General features: G+C 39.1%; 1 protein-coding gene and 1 non-coding gene across 4 annotated transcripts in view; one reads left to right on the plus strand and one right to left on the minus strand.

Moving 5' to 3' along the window:
- Positions 1-23,490, minus strand: part of MAP3K2 (mitogen-activated protein kinase kinase kinase 2) — a 96,612-nt gene that overhangs the window by 66,310 nt on the left and 6,812 nt on the right. The window lies entirely within an intron of this gene.
- TRNAW-CCA (transfer RNA tryptophan (anticodon CCA)) lies at positions 1,088-1,160 on the plus strand. The gene has a single exon. It is a non-coding gene; the product is annotated as a tRNA-Trp (tRNA).

A 23,490-nucleotide genomic window follows, 5' to 3' on the forward strand; every position in this document is an offset into this window, starting at 1 on the left:
ACTTAAAAAAATAGTGAAGACAGTAAATTTTAGGTTATTTTTATTTTACTACAATTTTAAAAATACCAAAGAAACACCCCAAAACACTTACTTCTTGCAAAATCCCAACAAGACTCAAATCTAAACTTAATGATCCTGCACTGTGCTTTCCTTCAAATGCAACCTTTTTTTTTTGGCTGTATTGGATCTTTGTTGCTGCGTGCAGGCTTTCTCTAGTTGTGGCGAGCGAGAGATACTCTTCATTGGAGTGCGTGGGCTTCTCATTGTGGTAGCTTCTCTTGTTGCGGAGCATGGGCTCCAGGCGCGCAGGCTTCAGTAGTTGTGGCACACGGGCTCAGTAGTTGTGGCGCATGGGCTTAGTTGCTCCTCGGCATATGGGATCTTCCTGGACCAAGGCTCAAACCTGTGTCCCCTGCATTGGCAGGCAGATTCTTAACCACTGCACCACCAGGGAAGTCCCGCAACCATTTACTTTTAAAATGTAGGGTTTTATTTTGTATTTTAAATGATCTACTAACATTGTAAATACCTCCATTTCGTATGCTTTGAGGAATACCATTCACTCATGTCTTAAAAAAAAAAAATTATTAAGCGTCCACTCACTATGTGCCACATATACTGTAGTAAACAAAGTCCCTGTACTCTTGGGGCTTACACTTTAATGAGGAAGACATACAAGTGAATACAAAGTGGCAATGAAGAAAACAAACTCAGTGAATGAGTAAATAGGTAAGCGCTCTAAAAACTGAGAAGGTATCAGTCTGAAGAAGAGTCAGTGGGAAAACTCTCAAGGCTAAAGAATAGCACACACAAATGCCCAAAAAGCTTAGCATGCTCCAGGAACTGTAGGAAGGACTGTGTGGTCAGTACTTTACAAAGCAAAGGGGGAGTGGCAAGAAATAAAATGAAAATGTAAGCTATAGCCACTACCAAGAAAGTTCATAAAGGAGTCTGACTATCATATATAATACAGTAGAAAGTCAGTTAGTGGTTTTAAGCAAAGATAAGATATGATTTGATTTGGGGTTTTTTGTTTGTTTGGTTGCATTTGTTTTTGTTTTGTTTTTAAATATCACATTGGGGGACCTCCCTGGTGGTCCAGTGGTTAAGACTCCATGCTCCCAATGCAGGGGGCCCAGGTTCGATCCCTGGTCAGGGAACTACATCCCACATGCCACAACTAAAGATCCCACATGTCGCAACGAAGATCTCGCATGTAGCAACAAAATATCCCACGTGCCACAACTAAAGACCCCGTGCAGCCAAATAAATATAAATAAATATTAAAAATAAATAAATATCACATTGGCTGCTGAATAAATGTAACAGCCAAAATGTGTATCACTCATAGAATGGATACACTATAAATTCAGGAACTGAATGTTATTTAGTTGGTTCATTTGCATTACTACAGATACATGTAACAAAACATGGATATTTATTCATATTGAGCAAACAATGCTTGAAGTTAAAAACATATGTTGAGCAAAAAAGCAAACAAAAAAGAATGCTTACAGTGTGCTTTCATTTGCAAAAGAGGGGAGGAATGACTTTAAGTGCAGATATATAACAGGTACTACCTCAGCCAGGTGACCAAGGTCAACATCACAGTGATAAATCAAGTTTATATTCAACCTTTAATATGATGGTATCAAATATGATGAAAATGGCACTTTACCTTTGTGGCCTTCCTCCAAGAACTCATAAACTAAGTAATATGAGAAAATATCAGTCAAAATGAAATTTGAGAGACAGTCTATGAAATATCTAGTCAATATTCTTCAAATCTGTCAAGGTCATTAAAAACAAGGAATGTTTGAGAAACTACCACAACCCAGAGGAATTAAGGCATTATAAAAACCAAATGTAATCTGGCATCCTAGATGGGATCCTGGAATGGAAAAAGGACAACAAAATCTGAATAAAATATGAGATTAATAATGATATATCAATATTGATTCCTTACTTGTGACAAATGTATCATAATAACGTAAGATGTTAACAATATGGAAACTGGGTGCAGAATACAAGAAGCCTCTGAACTATCTAAAAGTTTCCTGTAAATCTAAAGCATTCCCAAACTCAAAAAATTATTTAAAGAATGAACTGTAAGAGAAACAGAAGCAGCAAAAACAGTTATAAGGTTACTTAAGGTCCAGAAGGAGACGATGGTATATTAAAGTGTTTAGAATAATATGGCAGCAGGGAAGATGGAGAAAAAAAAAAAGGATTCATGGTATATTTTGAAGACAAAATAAAAAGAGCTTGGACTTCCAGTTAATGTGGAATAAAAAGGTCAGCAAATCCTCTTCTCCAAAAACAAGAATAAAACTGGACAAATTGCCCAAAACAACTATTTCAGGGATCTGGAAACTGCCAAAAGATAAACAACAAATTGAGAAGTATTTATTCAGGGAAAACTACCAGAACTTCAGGTAAAGCAGTGGGAGTCAGAAGATTCCCAACACTAGCCCAGTTTGGCCTACATAAGAACTTTCAACAGGGCAGAGTTGGCCCTGAAATTCAGCAACTCTTGCTAAAGGGCTTGATTTGATTTGGTGTGAAAGATGAAAAGTCACGCTAAGTGACACTGTCAATAAAAGGAAAAAACAGGGTAAAAATGAACAGGGAAAACCAGTAGCTCTGCTAGGAGGAGGAGGAAAGGGTCCCAGCTGGGGGCAAAGTCAGACCAGTCAAAAATTTAATGGGAAGATCTTGAAAATGAGAGAGCCACAGAAGTGCTGGATGAACTGTACAAATCCCTGGCTGACTAGGAAACTATGGGCATATGTAGACAGAGGAAACCCAAGAGGGCCAGGTGCAAAGTAAAAAGTAAGGTCCACTTGGCTATTGCCTTAAATTTGCACTCTCCAATTCACACACATCCACCAGAAGATGGCTGAAGCCTTACAGGCTTGAAGTATTTGAGTGTAACCTCTGTTCTATCACTGACTGACCACTAAGTTATGCAGTCACAGGGCAACCCTTAGGAAGTCTGGCTTTAAAAATACAAACAGAGGGCTTCCCTGGTGGTGCAGTGGTTGAGAATCTGCCTGCCAATGCAGGGGACATGGGTTCGAGCCCTGGTCTGGGAAGGTCCCACATGCCGCGAAGCAACTAGGCCCGTGAGCCACAACTACTGAGCCTGCCTGTCTGGAGCTTGTGCTCCATGACAAGAGAGGCCGCGACAGTGAGAGGCCCGCGCACCACGATGAAGAGTGGCCCCCGCTCGCTGCAACTAGAGAAAGCCCATGCACAGAAACGAAGACCCAACACAGTCAAAAATAAATAAATAAATAAATAAAAATACAAACAGAAAAACAAACAAAAATAACTAAGCAAATACAATAACAGCCAAACAAGAATGGGGAACAATGTATTCCATGGATTAAGTAGAAGCAAGTTGGTTTAAAAAAAAAAAAATCCCAATCCAGAGATCCTACAATGTATTATCTAATATGTCTAGTTCTCAAAAAAAAAAAAAAGAAGTGAAGCAAGCAAAGAAAAAGTGGGACCCATACTTAATATATATATATTAAAAAAAAGCTATCAGTAGAAATGGACCCTGGGTAGGCTAAAATGTTGGAATTAGCAAAGACTTCAAGGCAGCTATTATAAATATATTTAAAAGAATTAAAGGAAAATCTGGTGAAAATTATTCCATAAATAAGAAACATCAATAAATAGAAACTATAAAAAAAGAACTGAAATGGAAATTCTAGAGGTGAAAAATACCATATCCAAACGTAAAGTGTATCAGATGGACTCAACAGTAAATCTGAGATGGCAGAAGAAAGAATTAAACTCCACAAAGAGATCAATAGTAGTCATTTAATCTGAAGAACAGAGAGAAAAAAGACGGAAGGAAAATTAACAAAGTCTCAGAGACCTGTGAGACATTAAGCAGACGAACACATTTTAATGCACGTCCCACAAGGAAAGAAGAAGAAAAAAGTGGACAGAAAAAAATATCTGAAGAAGCAATGGCTGAAAAGTTCCCAAATTTCTTGAAAAACAGGAATCTACAGATCCAGGAAGCTCAATAAACTCTAAACACAATAAATATCAAGAAATCAACACCTAAAATTTTTTAAAGTCATTTGAAAAATCTTAAAAAAAAGATTCACACCTAGACACACATTGTAATTAAACTACAGAAAGCCAAACATAAAGAACATCTTAAAAGCTGAAAGAAAATAACTCATTTTGCTAGAGAGGAAAAATACAACTACTAACTTCTGTCATAAATAACTGAGTCAGAAAAAGGTGGAATGGCATGAGTAACAACAAAAATAAAACAAGAACACAAATATCAACCAAGAATCATATATTCAGCAAGACTATGCTTCAAAATGGAAGGTGAAATAAAGACATTCCTAGACAAACAAAAACTGAGAGAATTAACTGCAAGAACTGCTTTATAAGAATAAGGGGGGACTTCCCTGGTGGTCCAGTGGTAAAGAATCCACCTTCCAATGCAGGGGACGCAGGTTTCATCCCTGGTTGGGGAACTAGGATCCCACATACTGCAGGGCAACTAAGCCCACGCGCCACAACTACTGAGTTCGCACACCTCAACAAGAGAGCCCGCATGCTACAAGCTACAGAGCCCACATGCTCTGGAGCTCAAGCACCACTAGAGAGAGAAAATCTGCCCGCCACAACTACAGACAAGCCCGCGTGCCACAACGAAGAGCCCACGCCACAACGAAAGATCCCACACACCTCAATGAAGACCCCGTATACTGCAACTAAGACCTGATGCAGCCAAAAAAAAAAAAAAAAAAGGCAATAAATTAAAAAAAAGGAAAGAAATACTAAGGTGAGTTCTTCAGACTGAGAAGTGACATCAGATGAGGTAACTCAAATCCAATAGACAAAATGAAGCACACTAGAAAGAAATATGAGAGTAGGTTTGAGGATTATTAAAATGTTTTCTTTTTTCTTCTCTTAAGCGCCTTAAAAAACATATGATTGTATTAAGCTAATTCACACATACATGTGTGAGTGCACACACACACACACACACACACACACACACACACACACACACACCATTCCACCCATTAATGGCAGATTACACATTCTTTTCAAGCACCCACGGAACATTCGCCAAGGTAGACCTGGGCCATATCCTGGGCCACAAAATAAATTTCAACATATTTAAAAGAATTAAAATCATATAAACTATGTTCTCTGACCACAGTGGAAGCAATCCAGAAAGTAATAACAGAAAAACAACAAGAAAATCTTCAAACATTTGGAAGTGAAACAACATACTTAAAGAATAATCTGCAGCTAAAAGAGAAAGTCTCAACAAATTTTTAAGTATATAGAACTAAGCGGAAATACAACATGTAAAACACAGGCAAAGAAGTGGTGAGAGGAAAAATTATAGCACCATGCTGGGCTGCTATTACACCTGCCTCCGCCCACCCAACAATTGCTCCATCTAATGTCTTTGGGGGTCTTGCAAATATGGAAAGGGGTAAGGCAAGAATGAATCCTGTGGTGTGGAATTGGGATTGAAGGTATCATCATAAGTCACAGTTTTGAAATATGTAAAAAAACATATAGATGTACACAAACACACACATTTGTACCTATATATGTTTTTTTGTTTTTTAATATAAATTTATTTATTTATTTTTGGCTGTGTTGGGTCTTCGTTTCTGTGCGAGGGCTTTCTCTAGTTGCAGCGTGCGGGGGCTGCTCTTCATTGCGGTGCACGGGCCTCACTATCGAGGCCTCTCTTGTTGCTGAGCACAGGCTCCAGACGCGCAGGCTCAGTAGTTGTGGCTCACGGGCCCAGTTGCTCGGCGGCATGTGGGATCTTCCCCGACCAGGGCTCGAACCCGTGTCCCCTGTATTGGCAGGCAGGTTCTCAACCACTGCGCCACCAGGGAAGCCCCCCTATATATGTTTTAAAGCTTTGTCTATGGAGACCTGGAAGCAGTGACATCCTACTCACAATGAGCACACCTGCTAAATGTTGGTTTCTAAATACCAATCTCCACTAAGAGGAATGAAGGATCCTTGAAAATACGGGTTATTTCCATGTATGAATCAGGTAACTGCAAAGGAAGCCCAGAACATCTTACTGTGCCAGGAAGAAAGTATGCAAAGAATCATGGGACATGTCAAAAGGACACAGGAACGGCCTTGAATGGGCTCCCACTAGCCAAATACGGGACAATTTGGGTTTCAAAATAAATAATGATCGATTACAACCTACTGAACAAAAAAGGAATCCATGAGTCCACAGACACATCATTAAAAAATGAATCAATAAATGGGAGAAGAGGAAGAAGACTTTCCTTTATTCTGACATTCAAAGCATGGGTTATTGAATGTAGACTTATAAATTATAATAATAAAATTATAAGATCATTATTTGGCAGTCATCAGTAGTAATAATTCAGCCAAGAAAAATCAATAAATGCTAAAACTAGTGGGTGAAGTGATGAGGAATGAGATACTTAGTCTCAAAATATCTTTCCCCCCAATGTTTATTAATTATAAAGGAAAAAAGTACCTTTTTTTAGTAGAAATCTGGCAGAAAGCTTAGTTAAGTAATCAATTAACATCACCAGTAATGGACAAATTAAAATCATTTACACCTGATGGGATGCATTGAGAAGACTATCACATCACCTCTGTGATGTTCCTGCCAAAAATATATAACCTAAATTGAATCATAGGGGAAGCATCAGACAAACCTCAACTGAGGAATATTTTAAGAGTCAACTACTCTATAAATTTCAAAACTATCAAGATCATGAAAGTCAAGGAAACATGGAAGAATTGTTCCAGACAGAAAAACACTAAATACAAAATATGATCCTAGATTGAATTGTGTTGCTAAAAAGGACATTACTGAGACCACTGGCAAAACCTGAATGGGTTCTGTGGATTAGATGATACTATTCTATCAATGATAACTTCATGATTTTGATGGCTGTATTCCAGATATGTAAGAAAATGCCCTTGCTGATAGCAATTACAAACTAAAGTCTTCTGGAGTGATGGAGCCTCATGCTGGCAACTTAGTCTCAAATGATTAGAAAAGAAACTTCTTTACAACCATTTCTGCAACTTTTGAAAATTTCTAAAGAAAAAATTGTAAACGAACAAAGTTGGGAAAATATAAACATTACTGTTCCTCCCCAGTCTTCACTATCTCATCAAAAAAGCGTCTCTATTTTTCCAGCTGTTCAAGACAAAAATTTGGGGATAGCCCTGATTCCTTTCATTTTTTTCATTCTACATTCCAACCTGTCAGCAAATCCTGTTAGCTTTTCCTTAAATATATATCTCCACCACTACCATTCCATTCCAAGGCATGATCATCTCTTGTGTGGGTTACTGCAATACCTTGCCACCTAACCAGCCTGTTTTCACTCCAAACCCTCATACAGTAACGAGAGTGATCTTTTTTTTTTTAAGTCAGTGGATAAATAAACTGTGACACATTCAAGCAATAGAATATTCCGTGCTAAAAGAAATGAGCTCTCAAGCCATGAAAAAGACATGGAGGAACCTTAAATGCAATATTATAACTGAAAAAAAGCCAATCTGAGAGGGCTATATACTGTATGACTCCAACCATATGACATTCTGGATAAGGCAAAACTATGGAGACAGTAAAAAGATCTGTGGCTGCCAGTGGCAGCCAGGGAGGGAGGGAGGAAGGGATGAATAGGTGGACCACAGAAGATTTTTAGGCCACAGAAGATTCTGTAGGGTATTATAATAATAGTAGATATATGTCATTATAAATTTGTCAGGACTCATTCAATAAATAACACAAAGAGTGAACCCCAATGTAAACTATGGACTTCAATGAATAAGAATGTATCGGGACTTCCCAGGTGGTCCAGTGGTTAAGACTCCACAATGCAGGGGGCCCGGGTTCGATCCCTGGTCAGGGAACTAGAACCCGCATGCCGCAACTAAAGATCCCGCATATGTTGCAACTAAGACCCGGCACAGCCAAATATAAACAAACAAATAAATAAATATTTTTTAAAAAAGAATACATCGATACAGGCTCATCAAATGTAACAAATGTATCAATATCACACTAATGCAAAATGTTAATAATAGGGAAAATTGGGAGGGGTGAGGAGGTAAATGGGAACTCTGTACTTTATGGTCAATTTTTCTGTAAACCTAAAACTGCTCAAAAAAAAAAAAAGTAAAATTCCTTCCTTTTCACAGTCGGCAAGGGGCGGGGGGAAATACAATGAGATTCCAAAAGAATGGCCATATTAAGTGTTGGCAAGGATGTTGTGCAACAAAAATATCCACATTGCTGGTAAGGATGTCAAACAGTACAACCACCTTATGAAACAGTTTGGCAAAATCTTACAACCCATCCATTTCACTCCTACATACTTACTCAAGAAAAATGAAAGCGAATGTCCACACAAATACTTGTACACAAATGCTCATAGCAGCGTTATGTGTAATAGCCCCAAACTGGAAACTCAAATGTCCATCACCAGGTGCATAGTTAATTTATGGTGACAAAAAGCAGATCATTGGTTGCCTAGGGACAATGGAAAGAGGCAAGACAGTGATGGGACTACAAAAGGGCATGAAGAAGCTTCTGGGGGTGGTGGATATGTTCACTATCTTGATGGGGTGATGGTTTTACGGGTGTGTATGTCCAATTTTAGCAAATCACGTATTTTAAATGTGTAGTCTGTCAATTATCTCAATCCAGCTACAAACTTTATTCTATAATGCTACTAGCACTGCAACTCTGACCACTGACTTTAAGCCAATTTATAAGTTACACAAGTCTCACTACCTTACAGACACCCCTTGCTTTTGATTTTTAAAAAATTACGCAGACTGGTGGCCCCTTTATTTGCCAGGCTACAAATGAATTGACTCTAAAAAAATAAAGTCTGCCATCATTTGTCAGACACATTCCAATTTCAGGTATTCAAAAATTCGGAAGACAATTTCAAAGGAGTACTTCCCCAGTAATATTGGTCACTTCCAGTTAGGAAGAACTGGGTAGCTGGGGGGTGAGAGTTGCACTGTGTATCTTTTCATAGTTTCTGAACTTTGTACCATATTATCTACTCAAAACCATATAAAGATCAAATTTAAAGAGAACTTTAAGTGCTCCCAAAACATCTTAAGTACTGATATAATAACAACAATACACAGCCTTCTAGAATGATTTAAGAAAATACTTACCTAGATGCAATAAATCTGGTTAATTCTTAATAACTTAATAGCGCTAGCTCTAATGTAATTTCAGACTGGTTGAATGATCACCCTCATGTGCAGGCAATCATTTGTAAACAGGCCTGCACATCCTCAGAAAGGCAGAGAAAAATCTAATGTCCATCTAGTGGTCCCTGTTGTCATGATAATCATCATATTTAGGATGTTTCTGCTTCCTTTCTGTTATCAAGTTCTAAAAGACTTTTTAGTTAATAAAATGTTTTATTATTTCTTGAACTGACATTTCAAAAGGACATGTAGTTTATCTGGCAAATCAAATTTGAGTTTTCACGTTTCCTTGGGAAGCAGAGTATTGTAGTAGAATGTTTTAGATTCACACAGGGACTTGCATTCATAACTCTTGCCATTCTGAATACAATCAACTATTCATGGTCTTGTTTATAAAATGAAGATATCAGAGGTCATATTCCAGGTTTGCTTTAAGCACTGAATAAGATGATACGTATAGCACCTAACACAAATACCTAACATAGAGATTCTAACTTAATAGATGTCAGTTGCCTTCTCTTCCACCAAACAACTCAGAGCTAAAGGCAGGTTAAATTCTAAAAAGCAAATTCTAATTTTTCTCCTTTTTTAAGTATAACACAGTAACAAAATATTTGTGATCTGTAACATTATGTCATACTCACCTGCATTTTAACATTCAACAGGTCATGCTCCCTATAAAAATAAAAATAGCAAGCATACTGGTTAGGAGCTCAGACTGTGGAGCCAAACTGCCTGGGTTTGAAATCTGCATCTGCCACTCACTAGTTGTGTAATCTTAGGCAAATGACTCAATCTCTCTTTGCCTTAATTTTCTTATCTGTAACAGGAAGATTTATATAGGTATAATCATCACCAGATTGCCATGGAAATTAAACAAGTTAATGTTTGTAAAGTGCTTAGAATGGGCCTAGCATATAGTAGTAATTATGTAAATGTTTGTTAAAATTAAGTTGATATATTAAGGGTTTTTTTTTCTCTTTCTTAGTTCTTAAATCATACTAAGAATGTTGGGGAATTTATTTTAAATGTCTACAAACCTTAATTCTTTCCTACATTTTATTAAATGGATCTTAAAGGAGAATGGGGTAGCTCTTCAGTCAATACTCTAAGAAATTTGGGCCTTTTAAAAACTTTCGGGACTTCCCTGGTGGTGCAGTGGTTAAGAATCTGCCTGCAATGCAGGGGACACGGGTTCAAGCCCTGGTCCGGGAAGATCCCACATGCCGCAGAGCAACTAAGTCCGGGCGCCACAACTACTGAGCCTGCACTCTAGAGCCTGCGCCCACAACTACTGAGCCTGCGTGCCACAACTACTGAAACCCGTGCACCTAGAACCTGTGCTCCGCAACAAGAGAAGCCCCTCAATGAGAAGCCCACGCATCGCAACAAAGAGTAGGCCCCGCTCGCGGCAACCGGAGAAAGCCCGCAGGCAGCAACGAAGACCCAACGCAGCCAAAAAAAAAAAAAAAAAAATCTCTCAAATCACTGTAGGCTAATGTAGACGTATTTGTACCCTGACTGGCATTCCCTGATATTTCTATCATGCACTAGAGAGGAAAAAACTCAACATTAGTTTACCAAAAATGTCACAAAATTCCCTGACAATAATGATAATGATGGCTCTCAAAGCCCATTTCCTCATCTATAAAATGGGGACAGTAACTGTACCTACTTCATTATAAGGCTTAAATGAAATATCTGTAAAGCACTTAGAACAATACCAAAGCATAGTGAACACTCAAAAAAATAATAATAAGTTTATTTATTAAGTTCAGCTTTGGAACCCACACAACCTTATTCAGAATCCACTCTTACATGCTACATTATACTGCCTCTCATTTGTCCACCAACACTTAGCCCCTGCCTACTGTGTACCAATATGCTCCCCTCACTAATCTCCTGGATTTAAAAAATGACAAAACACCAAATTCTAAAATACTGATGTCTTTTTAAAATTCTAAAATCTATCCAAAGCTTAAAACATAAGCAAATACGTATACCTTATACTGGTATAATAAAATCACGGCCAGGGTTATATTCAAAATAGGATTATGTTGAGCACACTCATTTTGCTGGTAGCCGTCAGACACTTTCTATTGCTTATATAAAACAAAACTGCCAAATAATATGAAACATAGTACTTCTCAGTCAGAACTTGAATTCAATATATATTGCCAGAACCTCAAACTCCAACATAAAACCCCAAAGCTAGCCAATTTTCATCAAATCAATTCCCATAATCCCTTTCATTTCATGCTTTGTAAAAAAGTTATGTGTACCGGGCTGTGTCCTCATGATACAGTAAGCTCCTGGAGGGCAAGAAACATTACTTACAAATCTTTATATCTCCTGAAGCACCTAAAAGCACTTTGTAAATAGCTAGGCCATTAACAAATACCTTAAACCTCAAATTTGAATCTCTTTACTACCACAACATAACACAGCACACACCTGTTTCAGTCAATCCAATCTACCTGCCTTCCCCAAAGGACTTGATAGATCCTACTTACTGGGCCTTAGCTTCTGTTCATCTCCTGAACGCCTATTTCCCCCTCCTCTTTAGGAATTCTTACTCCTAACATTCATCTCAAAACAACTTATTCATGAAACCTTTTCCAATTAACTGAATTGCCACTCTGAGCACTTTGCCCCCTATTTCCCCGATTTCTGGGCATGATCTCCTACATATCCAATTTGAAAATTCTAAAATTTTTGTCCACTGTGGCTTTTGCCATGTTTTCATTAGGCTAAGCTGACATTTAGGTATCCTTCATTCCTGTAAGATCAAAAGTATTACAGCTATCATTATTTAATTAAATACAGCTTCAGTATTTCAATATTAGATTACTACCTATACTTTTGTACTTAATTTTATTTCTTTATTTTATATTATCTGTGATATCCCCATGGTACTTTGTATTTGCACATATGTACAGTAAACTGTTAAGTCCCAGGTTGCTAAGGACAGTCCCGGTTTATTTTTTAACATCTTTATTGGAATATAATTGCTTTACAATAGTGTGTTAGTTTCTGCTTTATAACAAAGTGAATCAAATATACATATACATATATCCCCAAATCTCCTCCCTCTTGAGTCTCCCTCCCACCCTCCCTTATCCCACCACTCTAGGTGGTCACAAAGCACCGAGCTGATCTCCCTGTGCTATGTGGCTGCTTCCCACTAGCTATCTATTTTAGGTTTGGTAGTGTATATATGTCCGTGCCACTCTCTTCATCTCAGCATACCCTTCCCCCTCCCCATGTCCTCAAGTCCATTCTCTATATCTGCGTCTTTATTCCTGTTCTTTCCCTAGTTCTTCAGCTTTCTTTTCTTTTTTTTTTTTTAAGATTCTGTATGTGTTAGCATACAGTATTTGTTTTTCTCTTTCTGACTTACTTCACTCTGTATGACAGACTCTAGGTCCATTCACCTCACTACAAATAACTCAATTTCGTTTCTTTTTATGGCTAAGTAATATTCCATGATATATACGTGCCACATCTTCTATATCCATTCATCTGTCGATGGACACTTAGGTTGCTCCCACGTCCTGGCTATTGTAAAAAGAGCTGCAATGAACACTGTGGTACATGACTCTTTTTGAATTACGGTTTTCTCAGGGCATATGCCCAGTAGTGGGAATGCTGGGTCGTATGGTAGTTCTATTTTTAATTTTTTAAGGAACCTCCATACTATTCTCCATAGTGGCTGTATCAATTTACATTCCTACCAACAGTGCAAGAGGGTTCCCTTTTCTCCACACCCTCTCCATCATTTATTGTTTGTAGATTTCTTGACAACATCCATTCTGACTGGTGTGAGGTGAAACCTCATTGTAGTTGTGATTTGCATATCTCTAATGATTAGTGATGTTGAGCATCCTTTCATGTGTTTGTTAGCAATCTGTATATCTTTTTTAGAGAAATGTCTACTTAGGTCTTCTACCCATTTTTGGATTGGATTGTTTGTTTTTTTCATATTGACTGCATGACCTGATTGTAAAGTTTGGAGATTAATGCTTTGTCAGTTGCTTCATTTGCAAATATTTTCTCCCATTCTGAGGATTGTCTTTTTGTCTTGCTTATGTTTTCCTTTGCTGTGCAAAAGCTTTTAAGTTTCATTAGGTCCCACTTGTTTACTTTTGGTTTTATTTCTATTTCTCTACAAGGTGAGTCAAAAAGGATCTTACTGTGATTTATGTCATAGAGTGTTCTGCCCATGTTTTCCTCTAAGAGTTTTATACTGTCTGGCCTTACATTTAGGTCTTTAATCCATTTTGAGTTTATTTTTATGTATGGTGTTAGGCAGTGTTCTAACTTCATTCTTTTACATGTAGCTGTCCAGTTTTCCTAGCACCACTTATTGAAGAGACTGTCTTTTCTCCAATGTATATTCTTGCCTCCTTTATCAAAAATAACATGACCACATGTGCGTGGGTTTATCTCTGGGCTTTCTATCCTGCTCCATTGATCTATATTTCTGTTTTTGTGCCAGTACCATACTGTCTTGATTACTGCAGCTTTGTAGTATAGTCTGAAGTCAGGGAGCCTGATTCCTCCAGCTCCGTTTTTCTTTCTCAAGATCGCTTTGGCTATTCAGGGTCTTTTGTGTTTCCATACAAACTGTGCAATTTTTTGTTCTAGTTCTGTGAAAAATGCCATTGGTAGTTTGATAGGGATTGCACTGAATGTACAGATGTTTTGAGAGGTATAGTCATTTTCACAATGTTGATTCTTCCAATCCAAGAACATGGTGTATCTCTCCATCTGTTTGTATCATCTTTAATTTCTTTCATCAGTGTCTTACAGTTTTCGGCATACAGGTCTTTTGTCTCCTTAGGTAGGTTTATTCCTAGGTATTTTATTCTTTTTGTTGCCATGGTAAGTGGGAGTGTTTCCTTAATTTCTCTTTCAGATTTTTCATCATTAGTGTATAGGAATGCAAGAGATTTCTGTGCATTAATTTTGTATCCTGCTACTTTACCAAATTGATTAATTACCTCTAGTAGTGTTCTGGTTGCATCTTTAGGATTCTCTATGTATAGTATCATGTCATCTGCAAACAGTGACAGCTTTACTTCTTCTTTTCCAATTTGGATTCTTTTTATTTCTTTTGCTTCTCTGATCGCCGTGGGTAAAACTTCTAAAACTATGTAGAATAATAATGGTGAGAGTGGACAACCTTGTCTTGTTACTGATCTTAGAGAAAATGGTTTCAGTTTTTCACCACTGAGAACAATGTTGGCTGTGGGTCACGTATGGCCTTTATGATGTTGAGGTAAGTTCCCTCTATGCCTACTTTCTGGAGGGTTTTATCATAAATGGGTGTTGAATTTTGTCAAAAGCTTTTTCTGCATCTATTGAAATGATCAGATGGTTTTTCTCCTTCAATTTGTTAATATGGTGTATCACACAGATTGATTTGCATATACTCAAGAATCCTTGCATTCCTGGGATAAACCCCACTTGATCATGGTGTATGATCCTTTTAATGCGCTGTGTGATTCTGTTTGCTAGTATTTTCTTGAGGATTTTTTGCATCTATGTTCATCAGTGATGTTGGCCTGTAGTTTTCTTTCTTTGTGACATCTGTGTCTGGTTTTGGTATCAGGGTGATGGTGGCCTCGTAGAATGAGTTTGGGAGTGTTCCTCCCTCTGTTATATTTTGGAAGAGTTTGAGAAGGATAGGTGTTAGCTCTTCTCTGAATGTTTGATCGAATTCACCTGTGAAGCCATCTGGTCCTGGGCTTTTCTTTGTTGGAAGATTTTTAATCACAGTTTCAATTTCAGTGCTTGTGATTGGTCTGTTCATGTTTTCTATTTCTTCCTGGTTCAGTCTCGGGAGGTTGTGCTTTTCTAAGAATTTGTCCATTTCTTCCAGGTTGTCCATTTTATTGGCATATAGTCGCTTGTATTAATCTCTCATGATCCTTTGTATTTCTGCAGTGTCAGTTGCTACTTCTCCTTTTCCATTTCTAATTCTATTGATTTGAGTGTTCTCCCTTTTTTTCTTGATGAGTCTGGCTAATGGTTTATCAATTTCGTTTACCTTCTCAAAGAGCCAGCGTTTAGTTTTACTGATCTTTGGTATTGTTTCCTTCATTTTTTTATTTATTTCTGATCTGACCTTTATGATTTCTTTCCTTCTGCTAACTTTGGCGTCTTTTTGTTCTTCTTTCCCTAATTGCTTTAGATGTAAGTTTAGGTGGTCTGAGATGTTTCTTGTTTCTTGAGGTAGGACGGTATTGCTATAAACTTCCCTCTTGGAACTGCCTTTGCTCCATCCCATAGGTTTTGGGTCATCGTGTTTTGTCATTTGTTTCTAGGTATTTTTTGATTTCCTCTTTGATTTCTTCAGTGATCTCTTGGTTATTTAGTAATGTATTGTTTAGCCTCCATGTGTTTGTATTTTTTATTTTCCTGTAATTAATATCTAGCCTCATAATGTTGTGGTCGGAAAATATACTTGATTTAATTTCAATTTTCTTAAATTTACGAAGGACTGATTTGTGTCCCAAGATATGATCTGTCCTGGAGAATGTTCCATGAGCACTTGAGAAGAAAGTGTGTTCTGTGGTTTTTGGATGGAATGTCCTATAAATATCAATTAAGTCCATTTTGTTTAATGTATCATTTAAAGCTTGTGTTTCCTTATTTATTTTCATTTTGGATGATCTGTCCATTGGTGAAAGTGGGGTGTCAAAGTCTCCTACTATGATTCTGTTACTGTTGATTTCCCCTTTTATGGCTGTTACCATTTGCCTTATGTATTGAGGTGCTCCTATGCTGTGTGCATAAATATTTACAACTGTTATATCTTCTTCTTGGATTGATCCCTTGATCATTATGTAGTGTCCTTCTTTGTCTCTTGTAATAGCCTTTATTTTAAAGTCTATTTTATCTGATATGAGAATTGCTACTCCAGCTTTCTTTTGATTTCCATTTTCAGGGAAATCTTTTCCATCCCCTCACTTTCAGTCTATATATGTCCCTTGGTCTGAAGTGGGTCTCTTGTAGACAACATATATATGGGTCTTTTTTTTGTATCCATTCAGCCACTCTGTGTCTTTTGGTTGGAGCATTTAATCCATTTACACTTAAGGTAGTTATCGATATGTATTACCATTTTCTTTATTGTTTTGGCTTTGTTATTATAGGTCTTTTCCTTCTCTTGTGCTTCCTGCCTCGAGAAGTTCCTTTAGCATTTGTTGTAAAGCTGGTTTGGTGGTACTGAATTCTCGCAGCTTTTGCTTGTCTGTAAAGGTTTTAATTTCTCCATCGAATCTGAATGAGATCCTTGCTGGGTAGAGTAATCTTGGTTGTAGGATTTTTTTCCCTTTCATCACTTTAAATATGTCCTGCCACTCCCTTCTGGCTTGCAGAGTTTCTGCTGAAAGATCAGCTGCTAACCTCACGGGGATTCCCTTGTATGTTATTTTTTGTTTCTCCCTTGCTGCTTTTAATATTTTATCTTTGTATTTAATTTTTGATAGGTTGATTAATATGTGTCTTGGCTTATTTCTCCTTGGATTTATCTTGTATGGGACTCTCTGCACTTCCTGGACTTGAATGACTGTTTCCTTTCCCATATTAGGGAAGTTTTCAACTATAATCTCTTCAAATATTTTCTCAGTCCCTTTCTTTTCCTCTTCTTCTACTGGGCCCCCTATAATTTGAATGTTGGTGCATTTAATGTTGTCCCAGAGGTCTCTGAGACTGTCCTCAATTCTTCCCATTCTTTTTTCTTTATTCTGTTCTGCAGTAGTTATTTCCACTATTTTATCTTACGGGTCACTTATCCGTTCTTCTGCCTCAGTTATTCTGCTATTGATTCCGTCTAGAGAATTTTTAATTTCATTTCTTGTGTTGTTCATAATTGTTTATTTACTCTTTAGTTCTTCTAGGTCCTTGTTAAATGTTTCTTATATTTTCTCCATTCTATTTCCAAGATTTTGGATCATCTTTACTATCATTACTCTGAATTCTTTTTCAGGTAGACTTCCTATTTCCTCTTCATTTGTTAGGTCTGGTGGTTTTTATCTTGCTCCTTCATCTGCTGTGTATTTCTCTGTCTCCTCATTTTGCTTAACTTACTGTTTGGGGTCTCTTTCTCACAGGCTGCAGGTTTGTAGTTCCCGTTGTTTCTGGTGCCTGCCCCCAGTGGCTAAGGTTGGTTCAGTGGGTTGTGTAGGCTTCCTGGTGGAGGAGACTGGTGCCTGTGTTCTGGTGGGTGAGGCTGGATCTTGTCTTCATGGTGGGCAGGACCATGTCCAGGGTGTGTTTTGGGGTGTCTGTGACCTTATTATGATTTTAGGCAGCCTCTCTGCTAATGAGTGGGGTTGTGTTCCCGTCTTGCTAGTTGTTTGGTGTAGGGTGTCCATCACTGTAGTTGCTGGTCGTTGAGTGGACCTGGGTCTTAGCGTTGAGATGGAGATCTCTGAAAGAGCTTTCGCTGTTTGATATTATGTGGAGCCAGGAGGTCTCTGGTGGACCAATGTCCTGAACTTGGCTCTCCCACCTCAGAGGTACAGGCCTGACACCCAGCCAGAGCACCAAGACTCTGTCAGCCACACGGCTCAGAGGAAAAGGGAGTGAGGGAGGGAGAGAGAAGAAAAAAAGCAAGAGAAGGAGAGAAAGAGAGAAAGAAAAGAAGGAAGAACAGGAAGGAAGGAAGGAGGGAAAGGAAAAAAGAAAGGAAGGAAGGAAGAGAAAGAAAGAAAGAAAGAAGAGAGAAGGAAGAGAAAGAAAAAAGGAAGGAAGGAAGAAAGAAGAAGAGAGAAAGAAAAAAGAAAGGAAGGAAGAGAAAGAAAAGAAAGAAAGAAAAAGAAAGAACAAAAGAAAGAAAGAAAGAAAGGAAGGAAGGAAGGAAGAAAAGAAAGTTATTAAAATAAAAAAATTATAAAAATAAGCAAAGTAAAAGTAATTTTAAAAAAAGAAAAAGATAAGAAAGAAGAGAGCAACCAAACCAAAAAACAAATCCAACAATCACAACAATCACTAAAAAACTATACTTAAAAAGAAAAAAAAAAAAAACCAACACGGACAGACAGAACCCTAGGGCAAATGGTAAAAGCAAAGCTACACAGATAAAATCACACAAAGTCCACCAACTCAATTTTCGGATGATCTGTTGTCTATTCAGGTATTCCAGAGATGCAGAATTCATCAAGTTTACTGTGGAGATTTAATCCACTGCTCCTGAGGCTCCTGGAAGAGATTTCCCTTTCTCTTCTTTGTTCACATAGCTCCTGGGGTTCAGCTTTGGATTTGGCCCCACCTGTGCATGTAGGTCACCTGAGGGCATCTGTTCTTTGCTCAAACAGGACGGGGTTAAAGTGTGGCAGAGGCCGACGTGATGGTGCAACAGTCTGAGGCGCACTGTGTGTTCTCCCAGGGAAGTTGTCCCTGGATAATGGGACCCTGGCAGTGGCGGGCTGCGCAGGCTCCCGGGAGGGGAGGTGTGGATAGTGACCTGTGCTTGCACACAGGCTTCTTAGTGGCTGCAGCAGCAGCCTTAGCGTTTCATGCCCACCTCTGGGGTCCATGCTGATAGCCACGGCTCACGACCGTCTCTGGAGCTCGTTTAGGCGGTGCTCTGAATCCCCTCTCCTCATGCACCCCAAAGCAATGGCCTCTTCTTGCCTCTTAGGCAGGTCCAAACTTTTTCCCGGACTCCCTCCCAGCTAGCTGTGGTGCACTAGCCCCCTTCAGGCTGTGTTCACACAGCCAACCCCAGTCCTCTCCCTGGAATCTGAACTCAGAAGGCAAAGCCTCAGCTCCCAGCTCTCACCCGCCCCGGCGGGTAAGCAGACAAGCCTCTCGGGCTGGTGAGTGCTGGCTGGCATCGATCCTCTATGCGGGAATCTCTCTGCTTTGCCCTCTGCACCTCTGTTGCTGTGCTCTCTTCCGTGGCTCCGAAGCTTCCCCTCCGTCACCACCCATCTCCACCAGTGAAGGGGCTTCCTAGTGTGTCGAAACTTTTCCTCCTTCATAGCTCCCTCCCAGAGGTGCAGGTCCCATCCCTATTCTTTAGTCTCTGTTTTTTCTTTTTTCTTTTGCCCTACCCAGGTATGTAGGGTGTTTCTTGCCTTTTGGGAAGTCTGAGGTCTTCTGCCAGCATTCAGTAGGTGTTCCGCAGGAACTGTTCCACATGTAGATGTATTTCTGATGTATTTGTGGGGAGGAACGTGATCTCCACTTCTTACTCCTCTGCCATCTTGCAGGTCTTCCCCAGTTTATTTTTGTTGCTCCAAAATCATTATTAAAATAGCATGCTTTCACTCTCAAAAGTAGCCCAGTCTGGATAACTAATTATGAGGTCACCCTAATATGTCTGTCTCTCCCCAACCAGAATGGAGTCTATGACTACAGGAACAATGATCAATTTATTTATCTTCAGTGCTAACACAGAGAAGGCAGTCAAACATTTTAGTAATAACTGTGCACATGAACAACTAAAACTAGATTAACAAACTTATTAAAAGCTCATTTTACTGATTCCTAAGATTTTTCAATAAACATTCAGTGAATTTAAAAATTAAAATAGAAAGAAAAAAAAGCAATGTGAATACTTCCATTAAAAAATCACTTATATACTCCAACAACACAATGAAACAATTATCATTAATAAAATATCCGTACAGCCTTTTAGGTCTGATTATACAAGAGAAAACAGACTGGAATAATATCTTCAAAATGCTGAGGGAAAAATAACTGCCAATCTAGACTTTCACTCACAACTAAAACGTCATTCAAGAACAAGAGCTAAAAATTTCCAACAAACAGAAATCGTAATTTATCACCAACAGACCCTTCTTAGTTGAGGAACTCCTAAAGGATATACTTCATGAAGAAGGAAAGTGATTCCAGGAGAACAAAAGCTGGAAAAAATTGGTAAATGTGGTTAACTTATACAAATATTAATTGTATTAAAAGAATAAAATGCTTAATTCGAGGAACTGAAAAATAACGAGGTAGAATTATTGTACCAAATGACTATAACGAAAGGAGGGACTCATCCATAGTGGCCTTCTTCTGGAAGCTTGTCCCTTCTACCACCACCACCACCTCCAACCACCCACCTGATTACTAAGTGTCACCAAATTAGCTCAGTGTGGTCCCACACCATAACTGATGGTCCAGAGGTGGGCAATTGGCCCAAGCAGGAGCAAACACGGACAATCTTTAGAAACTACAAACAGATTACCAAAACTGTGTTAATGAAATGCTACATACCTTGTCTATGTCTCCTCCTATTTCTGCTGTCTGAAATGCTTCCTCCCTTTTTCTACTTGTCTAAACAAGGACCCAGCTTAAGCCTCCCCTACCCCCCTCATCTGGGCATCTTTCCTTCTATAAATAAGAAGTGGAAAATAATTAACCTCTGTGGACTGCCAGTGTACTAGGAATTTCACATACATTACCGCTTAACCTAAACTGCCCTGGAATGACAGCACTTGCTGTCTCTCCACTTATCACAGCAGTCATTTTTCTTAAACGATATCACCTTACTTAACAGCTTCCCAACCATGCTTTATGTTTACATGTGTTCTCTGCAGCTTGACTATAACATTCTCAAATACAGGAACCATGTATTCTACTTCATACGCGGGCCTCTCACTATTGTGGCCCCTCCCACTGCGGAGCACAGGCTCCGGACGCGCAGGCTCAGTGGCCATGGCTCACGGGCCCAGCCGCTCCGCGGCATGTGGGATCCTCCTGGACCGGGGCACGAACTCACGTCCCCTGCATCGGCAGGAGGACTCCCAACCACTGCGCCACCAGGGATGCCCCTCTACTTCATTCTTATCTCCACTCATCTGCTCTACTTCTCCCCTCCCTTTTGAAATACACCCTTCCTATTTCTCAATCCCTTCTCATTACTACCACAACTACTACTAACAACAAAAGCTACTATTTACAATATTTTACATTGTGCTGACACTGCTAGATGCTTTACAAACATTTCATTTAATCCTGTAAAGTAGGTATTATCTCCCCATTTCACAGAGGAAGAAAAAGGCCTGGAGATTTTAAAGAACTTGCTCTCTCACAGGAGGATGAACCTAGATCTATAAAATATCACTGTGGACTCCCGCAACTACCACATCCCCTACTGTGGTTTCCCACCCGCCACTCTCACCTGCAGTGACAGTTTGTACCGTGTCAACTTTTAAGTTCAAACTACATTTCCCAGAATCCTCTTCCCACATGGTTCCAGGTTAGAGCTGGCCAAAGATGGAAATTACTCTCTGAAGATTATGGTTAGATGCACAGTTGCCAGAAGATTGCACCGTGTCTCTGGTCTCCCCTGTACTGCATGCGGCTCTTCTTCCTGATTGCCAACCCTGCTGACCAAACAGCAACCTCAGCCCCACCACCAGAAGCCTGACAAAAGACCACAGAAGAGGTAGCTATGCAGAGGCAACAGCTTTCCATACTTTCCACCAGCTCTACTGTGCAGTCTCACTCCAGCATCTGGGCATACCTAGCTTCTCAGATTCACCTGCAAACTCTGACTTGCCCACTGCACCACCGCTTCAGGAAGGCTGATTAGTGACTTCTCTGATCTGCCGATTTCCCCTTACAGACTCTGGTTTCCAAGTTTCTCCCACAACTCCACAAGGTCTTCCTCCTTTCATAAATCCCTTAATTCCATAATACCATAGCAGTTCTTCTTCTGTGACTGAATCCTAACTCATGCAACTACTCAAGCCTCCCCCCATCTACTGACCAAGATCTCTGCAACTTTCCCTTTTGAAATCTTCCTGCATAACCAAATCTAGGCCACTCAGTCCTTTCATAATCTCCAATCAAGCCTTCTTTAAAATAGGTTCTGAGCTGCCCATCTTTGAAAACAGGCTGAAGTGTCCATCATTCTAAAGAAGCTGTATCTCCCTTACTTGATCCTCCCATTTGCAAGACAGCAAGATTTACATGAGAGAAAACACTAGCGTGGGTATCAGATTAACAAAAGCCAATACCAATTTATTAACTAAGGACAAAATAAGCTAAGCACTCTTAAGGTGCTTTTGTGCTTTGGTTAGAGATGTGAAGATGGAGAAAGAAAGAATAAGGATACAGAAAGGTTCTGAGGAAAAAAAAAATTTGCTGATGTATAATTTGTCCCAAATGTTTTTTTCCATTGGGAAGTAGAAAGCTTCATTCTTTTATGTAATCGTTTTGGGCTTATCCAAGTACATCCATAAATTATTTTAAAATTTCTAGTGGGCATGAAAGACTGCATGTACAAGTTTTCCAATACTTTTTTTCTCCTTTTCCAGAAAGATCTTCCCTCTCTTTTGGCTAAAGTATTTCCAAAAAATGTATTTCACTAGTCTTGGCTCCCCATTCATGAGAATAATGTAGTTCTTCTCTGTTATTTTCTAGGGTTCAATGCTTACTATCCTGGATTTTATCACTGAACTGATCTATGAGTGATTCTGATGTCTATCGCATCAGTCCTGAAGTTATTCAGTCACTCTTTCAACAAGAATTTACTGAGAGCCTACTATAGGTTATCATAGTTCAACACAAGGTACTTGGCAATAAACTACCTTTAAGGAAAAAATCTCATTCTGACAAATTAATCACATTTAAAGAGAGCTATTTATCTTCCAAATGCTGCCCTATAACTAACATTCCCTGGACTGTTGTCATCTTAACAACCTCCTAACCAAGAAAACTTAAATCTCTTTTGACTCTTTACTATTTTCTATTATGTTGTGGATCTCACAGAATCAGAGACTAGGCAGGTCCTTAAGAAATCAACTAGGGTAACTTTTTCAAATTCAGAAATGTTGAAGTGGGCTTCCCTGGTGGCGCAGTGGTTAAGAATCCACCTGCCAATGCAGGGGACAGGGGTTTGAGCCCTGGCCGGAAGATCCCACATGCTTCGGAGCAACTATGCCCATGTGCCGCAACTACTGAGCCTGCGCTCTAGAGCCTGTGAGCCACAACTACTGAGCCTGTGCACCACAACTACTGAAGTCAACGTGCCTAGAGCCCGTGCTCCGCAACGAGAAGCCACCGCAATGAGAAGCCTGCGCACCGCAATGAAGAGTAGCCCCTGCTCGCCAGACTAGAGAAAGCCCGCACGCAGCAACGAAGGCCCAATGCAGCCAAAATTAAACAAAAATTAAAAATAAAAGTTTTTTAAAAAAAAAGAAATGTTGAAGTCACTTTATCACAGTCTATTTCTAATTAATGGCAGATTTAAGGCTGACCTCAGGCTTC

Source organism: Delphinapterus leucas, chromosome 8 (assembly GCF_059928025.1).
Source record: "Delphinapterus leucas isolate spDelLeu-1000000601 "Yukka" chromosome 8, BTC_Dleu_Yukka2, whole genome shotgun sequence".
Lineage (NCBI taxonomy): Eukaryota > Metazoa > Chordata > Mammalia > Artiodactyla > Monodontidae > Delphinapterus > Delphinapterus leucas.